This window comes from Manis pentadactyla, chromosome 5 (assembly GCF_030020395.1).
Source record: "Manis pentadactyla isolate mManPen7 chromosome 5, mManPen7.hap1, whole genome shotgun sequence".
NCBI classification, from domain to species: Eukaryota; Metazoa; Chordata; class Mammalia; order Pholidota; family Manidae; genus Manis; species Manis pentadactyla.
Genome location: NC_080023.1, coordinates 72089995 through 72098430, shown reverse-complemented (window position 1 = coordinate 72098430; position 8436 = coordinate 72089995).

Sequence of the window (8436 nt, the reverse complement as noted above, 5' to 3'; positions counted from 1 at the left end):
CCAATATATTCTCCCATACTGTAGGTTGCCCTTTTGTTCTGCTGATGGCATCCTTTGCTGTGTAGAAGCTTTTTAGTTTGATGTAGTCCGATTTTTAATTTTGTTTCCCTTGACTGAGGAGATGTGTCCAGGAAAAAATTGCTCATATTTATTTTCCAGAGATTTTTGCCTATATTTCCTAAGAGTTTTATATTTTCATGTCTTACATTCAGGTCTTTGATCCACTTGGAGTTTACTATTGTGTATGGAGTTAGGCAGTAATTCAGTTTCATTTTCTTACATGTAGCTGTCCAGTTTTGCCAACACCAGTTGTTGAAGAGGCTTTCTTTTCTCCATTGTATATCCATGGCTCCTTTATCATATATTAATTAACCATATATGCGTGGGTTTATATCTGAGCACTCTTTTCTTTTTTTGTGTATTAAGGTATTATTGATATACATTCTTATGAAGGCTTCAGATGAAAAAACAATGTGGTTACTGCAATAAACCATATTATCGAGTCCCCCGCATACCCCACTGCAGTCACTGTCCATCAGTGTAGTAAGATGTCACAGATTCACTATTCGCCTTCTCTGTGCTACACTGTCTTCCCCATGACCCCCCGACACCATGTGAACTAAACATAATACCCCTCAATCCCCTTCTCCCTCCATCCTCTTTGGTAACCACTAGTCTCGTCCTGGACTCTCTATGAGTCTGCTGCTGTTTTGTTCCTTCAGTTTTGCTTTGTTCTTATACTCCACAAATGAGGGAAATCATTTGGTACTTGTCTTTCTCAGTCTGGCTTATTTCGCTGAGCATAATGTCCTCCAGCTTCATTCATGTTGTTATAAATGGTAGGATTTGTTTCTTTCTTATGGCTGAATAGTATTCCATTGTGTATATGTACCACCTCTTCTTTATCCATTCATCTACTGATGGACATTTAGGTTGCTTCCATTTCCTGGCTATTGCAAACAGTGCTGTGATAAACATAGGGGTGCATATGTCTTTTGAGCCTGGGAAACTGCCTTCTTAGCGTAAATTCCCAGGAGTGGAATCCCTGGGTCAAACAGCATTTCTATCTCTAGTTTTTTGAGGAACCTCAATACTGCTTTCTACAATGGCTGAATCAGTTTACATTTCAACTGGCAGTGTAGGAGGGTTCCCCCATCTCTGCATCCTCACCAGCATTTGTTGTTCCTATTCTTTTCTATGTTGGCCATCTAACTGGAGTGAGGCAATATCTCACTGTGGTCTTAATTTGCATTTCCCTGATATTTAGCGATGTGGAGCATCTCTGCATGTGCCTGCTGGCCATCTGAATTTTCTCTTTGGAGAATTGTCTGTTCATATCCTCCGCCCATTTTTTAATAGGATCATTTGCTTTTTCAGTGTTGATGCGTATGAGTTCTTCATATATTTTGGATGTTGACCCCTTGTTAGATATGTCATTTACAAATATATTCTCCCATAATGTAGGATGCCTTTTTGTTCTGCTGATAGTGTCTTTTGAAGTACAGAAGCTTTTTAGTTGATGTAGTCCCATATGTTCATTTTTGCTTTTGTTTCCCTTGCTTGAGGCAATGCATTCAGGAAGAAGTTGCTCATGTTTTTATTTAGGAGATTTTTGCCTATGTTGTCTTCTAGGAGTTTTATGGTTTCATGACTTACATTCAGGTCTTTGATCTATTTCAAGTTTACTTTTGTGTATGGGGTTAAACAATAATCCAGTTTCATTCTCTTGCATGTAGCTGTCCTGTTTTGTCAACACCAGTTTTTGAAGAGGCTGTCATTTCCCCATTGTATGTTCATAACTCCTATATCATATATTAATTGACCACATATAGTTGGGTTTATATCTGGGCTCTCTAGTCTGTTCCATTGGTCTATTGCTCTGTTCTTGTGCCAGTACAAAATTGTCTTGATTACTGTGGCTTTGTAGTAGAGCTTGAAGTCAGGGAGTGTAATCCCCCTAGCTTTATCTTCCTTCTCAGGATTGCTTTGGCTATTCAGGGTCTTTTCTGGTTCCATATGAATTTTAGAATTATTTGGTCTAGTTCGTTGAAGAATGCTGTTGGTATTTTGATAGGAATTGCATTGAATCAGGAATTTGATAGGAATTGCTTTAGGCAGGATGGCCATTTTGATAATATTAATTCTCCCTATCCACGAGCATGGGATGTGTTTCCATTTATTGGAATACTTTAATTTCTCTCATGAGTGTCTTGTAGTTTTCAGAGTACAGGTCTTGCACTTCCTTGGTTAGGTTTATTCCTAGGTATTTTATTCTTTTTGATGCAATTGTGAATCGAATTATTTTCCTGATTTATCTTTCTGCTGGTTCATAGTTAGTGTATAGGAATCCCAACAGATTTCTGTGTATTAATTTTGTATTCTGCAATTTTCCTGAATTCAGATATTAGATCTAGTAGTTTTGGAGTGGATTCTTTAGGGCTTTTTATGTACAATATCATGTCATCTGCAAACAGTGACAGTTTAACTTCCTCTTTACCAGTCTGGATGCCTTTTATTTCTTTGTGTTGTCTGATTGCCATGGTTAGGACCTCCAGGAAGATGTTGAATAAAAGAGGAGAGAGTGACATCCTTGTCTTGTTCCCAATCTTAAAGGAAAGGCTTTCAGCTTCTCCCTGTTAAGTATGATATTGGCTGTGGGTTTGTCATATATGGCCTTTATTATGGGTATAGAGGTACTTGCCCTCTATACCCATTTTGTTGAGAGTTTTTATCATGAATGGATGTTGAATTCTGTCAAATGCTTTTTCAGCATCTATGGAGATGATATGTATTTTTTGTCCTTCTTTTTGTTGATGTGGTGGATGATGTTGATGGATTTTCGAATGTTGTACCATCCTTGCCTCCCTGGGATGAATCCTACTTGATCATGGTAGATAATCTTTTTGATGTATTTTTGAATTTGGTTTGCTAATATTTTGTTGAGTATTCTTGCATCTATGTTCATCATGGATATTGGTCTGTAATTTTCTTTTTTTGTGGTGTCTTTGCCTGGTTTTTGTATTAGAGTGATGCTGGCCCTACAGAATGAGTTTGGAAGTATTCCCTCCTCTTCTATTTTTTGGAACACTTTAAGGAGGATGGGTATTAAGTCTTCACTAAATGACAAAATTCACTGGTAAAGCCATCTGGTCCAGGGGTTTTGTTCTTTGGTAATTTTTTATTTACTAGTTCAATTTTGTTACTGGTAATTGGTCTGTTCAGATTTTCTGTTTCTTTCTGGGTCAACCTTGGAACATTGTATTTTTCTAGAAAGTTGTCCATTTCTTCTAGGTTATCCAGTTTGTTAACATATAATTTTTCATAGTATTCTCTAATAATTCCTTGTATTTCTGTGGTGTCTGTAGTGATTTTTCCTTTCTCATTTTTGATTTTGTTTATGTGTGTAGACTCTCTTTTTTTCTTGATATGTCTGGCTAGGGGTATATCTGTTTTGCCTATTTTCTTGAATAACCAGCTCTTGCTTTCATTGATTTTTTTTCTATTGTTTTATTCTTCTCCATTCTATTTATTTCTGCTCTAATCTTTATTATGTCTCTCCTTCTACTGACTTTGGGCCTCATTTGTTCTTGTTTTCCTTGTTTTGTTAATTGTGAGTTTATAGTCTTCATATAGGATTGTTCATCTTCTCCTGAGGTAGGCCTGTATTGCAATATACTTTGCTCTTAGCATGGCCTTGGCTGCATTCCACACATTTTGAAGTGTTGAATTATTGTTGTCATTTGTCTCCATTAATTGTGTGATCCCTGTTTTTATTTGGTCATTGATCCATTGGTTATTTAGCAGCATGTTGTGAAGTCTCCATGCTTTTGTAGCATTTTTCATTTTCTTTGTGTAATTTATTTCTAGTTTCATAGCTTTGTGGTCTGAGAAGCTGGTTGGTACAATTTCAATCTTTTAGAATTTACTGAGGCTCTTTCTGTGGCCTTGTATATGATGTATTCTTGAAAATGTTCCATGTGTGCTTTAGAAGAAAGTATATTCTGTTGCTTTTGTATGTTGAGTTCTGTAGATGTCTCTTAGGTCCATCTGTTCTAATGTGTTGTTCAGTGCCTCTGTGCCTTACCTATATTCTATCTGGTGGATCTGTCCTTTGGAGTGAGTGGAGTGTTGAAGTCTCCTAGAATGAATGCATTGCATTCTATTTCCCCTTTTAATTCTGTTAGTATTTGTTTCACATATGTAGCTGCTCCTGTGTTGGGTGCATAGATATTTATAATGGTTATATCTTCTTGTTGGATTGACCCCTTTATCATTATGTAATGTCCTTCTTTGTCTCTTGTGACTTTCTTTGTTTTGATGTTTATTTTGTCTGATACAAGTACTGCAACTCCTGCTTTTTCCTCCCTATTAGTTGCATGAAGTATCTTTTTCCATCCCTTCACTTTTAGTCTGTGTATGTCTTTGGGTTTGAGGTAAGTCTCTTGTAGGCAGCATATAGATGGGCCTTGTTTTTTTTATCCATTCAGTGACTTTATGTCTTTTGATCGGTGCATTCAGTCCATTTACATTTAGGGTGATTATCTTATAGGTACGTACTTACTGCCATTGCAGGCTTTAGATTCGTGGTTACCAAATGTTCAAGGGTAACTTCCTTACTACCCACAAGTCTAACTTAACTCACTTAGTATGCTATTACAAACACAATCTAAAGCTTCTTTTTTTTTCTCCTCCTTTTTCTTCCATCTCCATTCTTTATATATTAGGTACTGTACTCTTTGTGTATCCCTTGACTGACTTTGGGGGTAGTTGATTTAATTTTGCATTTGCTTAGTAATTAATTGTTCTGTATATATCTATATAATTATATATATCATGTTCTGTACTTTTTGTGTATCCCTTGACTGACTTTGGGGGTAGTTGATTTAATTTTGCATTTGCTTAGTAATTAATTGTTCTACTTTCTTTACTGTGCTTTTATTACCCCTGGTGACAGCTGTTTAGCTTTAGGAACACTTCCTTCTATACCACTCTCTCCAAAATACACTGTAGAGATAGTTTGTGGGATGTAAGGGTTTCTCTCAGCTTTTGCTTATCTGGAAATTATGTAATCCCTCCTTCAAATTTAAGTGATAATCTTGCCGGATAAAGTATTCTTGGTTCCAGGCCCTTCTGCTTCATTGCATTAAATACATCATGCCACTCCCTTCTAGCTTGTAAGGTTTCTGCTGAGAAGTCTGATGATAACCTGATGGGTTTTCCTTTGTATGTGATCTTATTTCTGTCTCTGGCTGCTTTTAATAGTCTGTCCTTATACTTGATCTTTGCCATTTTAATTATTATATGTCTTGGTTTTGTCTTCCTTGGGTCCTCTGTGTTGGGAGATCTGTGTACCTCCATGGTCTGAGAGACTATGTCCTTCTCCACATTGGGGAAGTTTTCAGCAATTACCTCCTCAAAGACATATTCTATCCCTTTTTCTCTCTCTTCTTCTTCTGATACCCTGTAATATGAATATTGTTGCATTTGGATTGGTCACACAGTTCTCTCAATATTTTTTCATTCTTAGAGATCCTTTTTTCTGTGTCTCAGCTTCTTTGTATTCCTGTTCTCTAATTCTTGTTTCTTTTATTATATTCTCCACCATATCTAACCTGCTTTTAAAATCCTCCATTGTATTCCTAAATGATTGGATCTCTGACTCGAATTCATTCCTGAGTTCTTGAATATGTTTCTATACCTCCATGAGCATGTTTATGATTTTTATTTTGAAATCTCTTTCAGGAAGATTGATGAGATTGGTTTCATTTGAGTCTTTTTCTGGTGTTTATACAATTTTGGTTTGAACCAGTTCCTTTGATGTTTCATATTTGTATGTAGTACCCTCTAGTGCCCAGAAGCTCTACTCTCTGGAGCTGCTCATCCCCTGTAGCATTGTCAGGGGTTACAGGGGAGCGGTGTTCATGCCTGGGGGAGGAAAGAGGTGTATCCTGCTTCCCGGCTGCCATGCCTGTCTCCACTGCTAGAACCAGTGGGTCGAGCACACAGGTGTAAGGCTCTATGCTTTTCGATTGTAGTTGCTGTAGGTGGGGCTTCTCTCTGGCTGGCTTGATGCCAGGGTAGGGGCTGCCATGTTTGTGAGCCAGGGGCGGGCTGGCTGGGAGGAAGGCACAGCAGGCTGAGTTTCACCGTGGGGGCCTTGGAGCTGCATATCCATCCAGGGAGATGGAGTGCCTGAAGCTCCCCAACGTGCTGGGCACAGTGTGCCTGGATAATTTTGTCTACCTGTCCTTTCTCCTGAGCAGTAAGCTCTCTGCAATTCTTGTCCCTTTAGCATCCCTCTCACTGTTAGGAAGTCTCTCAGACTGCCCAGCTTGCTTTTGTCCCAGAGCAGGTGGATAAAGATCCCTGTTTTCCACAAGTGGCTGGAATCTCAGTCTCTCTAGGTATTCCACCTGTCTTAGCTATCTAAACCCACTGACCACCAGAGCACCATGCAATGTAGGTTTGTGCTCCCATAGCAGATCTCCAGAGCTAGAGGTTCAGCAGTCCCAGGCCTCTACTCCCTCCCCACTCCATTTCTTTTCCTTCTGCCAATGAGCTGGGGTGGAGGAAAGGCTTGGGTCCTGCTGGATCATGACTTTGGTACATTACCCTGTTCCGTGAAGTCTGTTTTTTCTCCAGGTGCATGCTATCTGGTGCAGCCTTCTTTCCTGTTGTTCTTTCAGGATTAGTTGTATTAATTATATTTTTATATTACATGTAGTTTTAGGAGGAGGCCTCTGTCTCACCTCTCACACCACCATCTTTAGTCCTCTCCTGAGCTGTCTATTTTTTTTCCATTGTTCTATGGGTCTGTTCTTGTGCCAGTACCAAATTGTTTTGATTACTGTAGCAAAGCATGATTATTTTTAATAGAAGCAATTAGGTTTTTACAATATTTGAGTATCTCCTTTTATCACCTGTGAGTCAATGGAGGCAGGGGCCAAGTGCATTGGACATCTTGTACTATCTCAAAGGGTGGGAGTCAATGCATTCCAAAGTGGGTGGATCTGAGATTCAGAAAGGGCCAATATCTTTTGGCCAAGGTATTTGGAGGGCTTCCACAAATTTTGACAATTGAGTCTTTGCCAATAGTGCCATTAGTGTGTTTTCAACTCACCCTGAGGATTGAGGGTGGTATGCACAATTAAAGTGTTGTAAAACTGGTCAGATAGCACATACTTGTCAAACCTGTAAAATCGGCTCCCTGGCTGCTATGATGTTCAACAGGGGTTCCCCAGGTAGGTATAATCTTTACTAACAAATTTTAGCCACAGAAGAAGCATTGGCCTCTCTACAAAGGAAAGCTGTCCAGTGAGAAAGCAGACAAACCATGACTAAAACATATTTATCCATGAGATGGAGAAGCTGTATGAAATTCATCTGCCAAATCTTCAATGGCCCACTGGGGAATTTAAAATGCCTGGGGGCCAGATAAGATAGTTGGGACAAGTGAGATAGGCATTTTCTGTGGCCTTATTAATATTTCCCCACTAATACTTGTTCATGAATGCTATCATTTTGTCTGTAGAGCAATGGTTTAATGAAGTGGTAAGTAGAGGGAATTTTAGAATTTCTGGTAGGGCTGGATTGTTATTTGGTTCAAATCAGAGTTCTCTCTTTTTATCAAACCAACAATTATTAGGTTTCCAATGTTGTTTTTCCTGGCCAATTGTTGGTTATCTCTTGTCAATTTTTCCAAATTATCATTTAGGAGAGCATCCTTTTGGAACTTTAGAGGTTTGGCTATTTATTTTCTTGAAAGCAGTGTTTTAGCAGAAATATAAGCAAGGTAACTTCCTTTGGCCTCTGGGGGGTTGAGTCAAGAATGCCCAGGAATCTCAATTGAGCCACTGGCAAAAGTATGGCATATAATACATTTTGGACATAGGAGCCATTTTCAATTTTGTCCCCATTGGAGGTTAGGAAACTGCAATGTTTCCATAATATTCCAAAGTCATGAGCTACCGCATTGGCATACCTGCTTTCAGTATAAATGTTTGTGGTTTTATCTTTGTCTTAAGGTATAAGGTAAGGGCATCTAACAGACTGCTGGGCTGAAGTAACCAAAGGTAGAGGTGTTCCCTCAATGACTTTAAATGGAGTTATAAGAGCATACACAGCATGACATTTACCATTTTCATCCTTTAAATAAGAACCCTCAGTAAACCATGAAAAGTCTGCATTGGGTAGAGGAATTTCCTGTAAATTGTCATGGGGAGTCAAAAAGTGATCTGTGAGCATTAAGCAGCTGTGAGGGGTTTCACCTGGATCCAAATTTAGTCTTATTCTGAGGTCAGATGCCCTGACTATGGAACCTGAGTTTGAGCAACCTGCAATTTTTCTTTGGAGACTTTATGGCCCATTAAGTCAAGAGTTTTAACAGGTGGATGCTGTCTTCCTAAGAAGAGGTTTGAGAAGGGGAGCAGAGAAGCA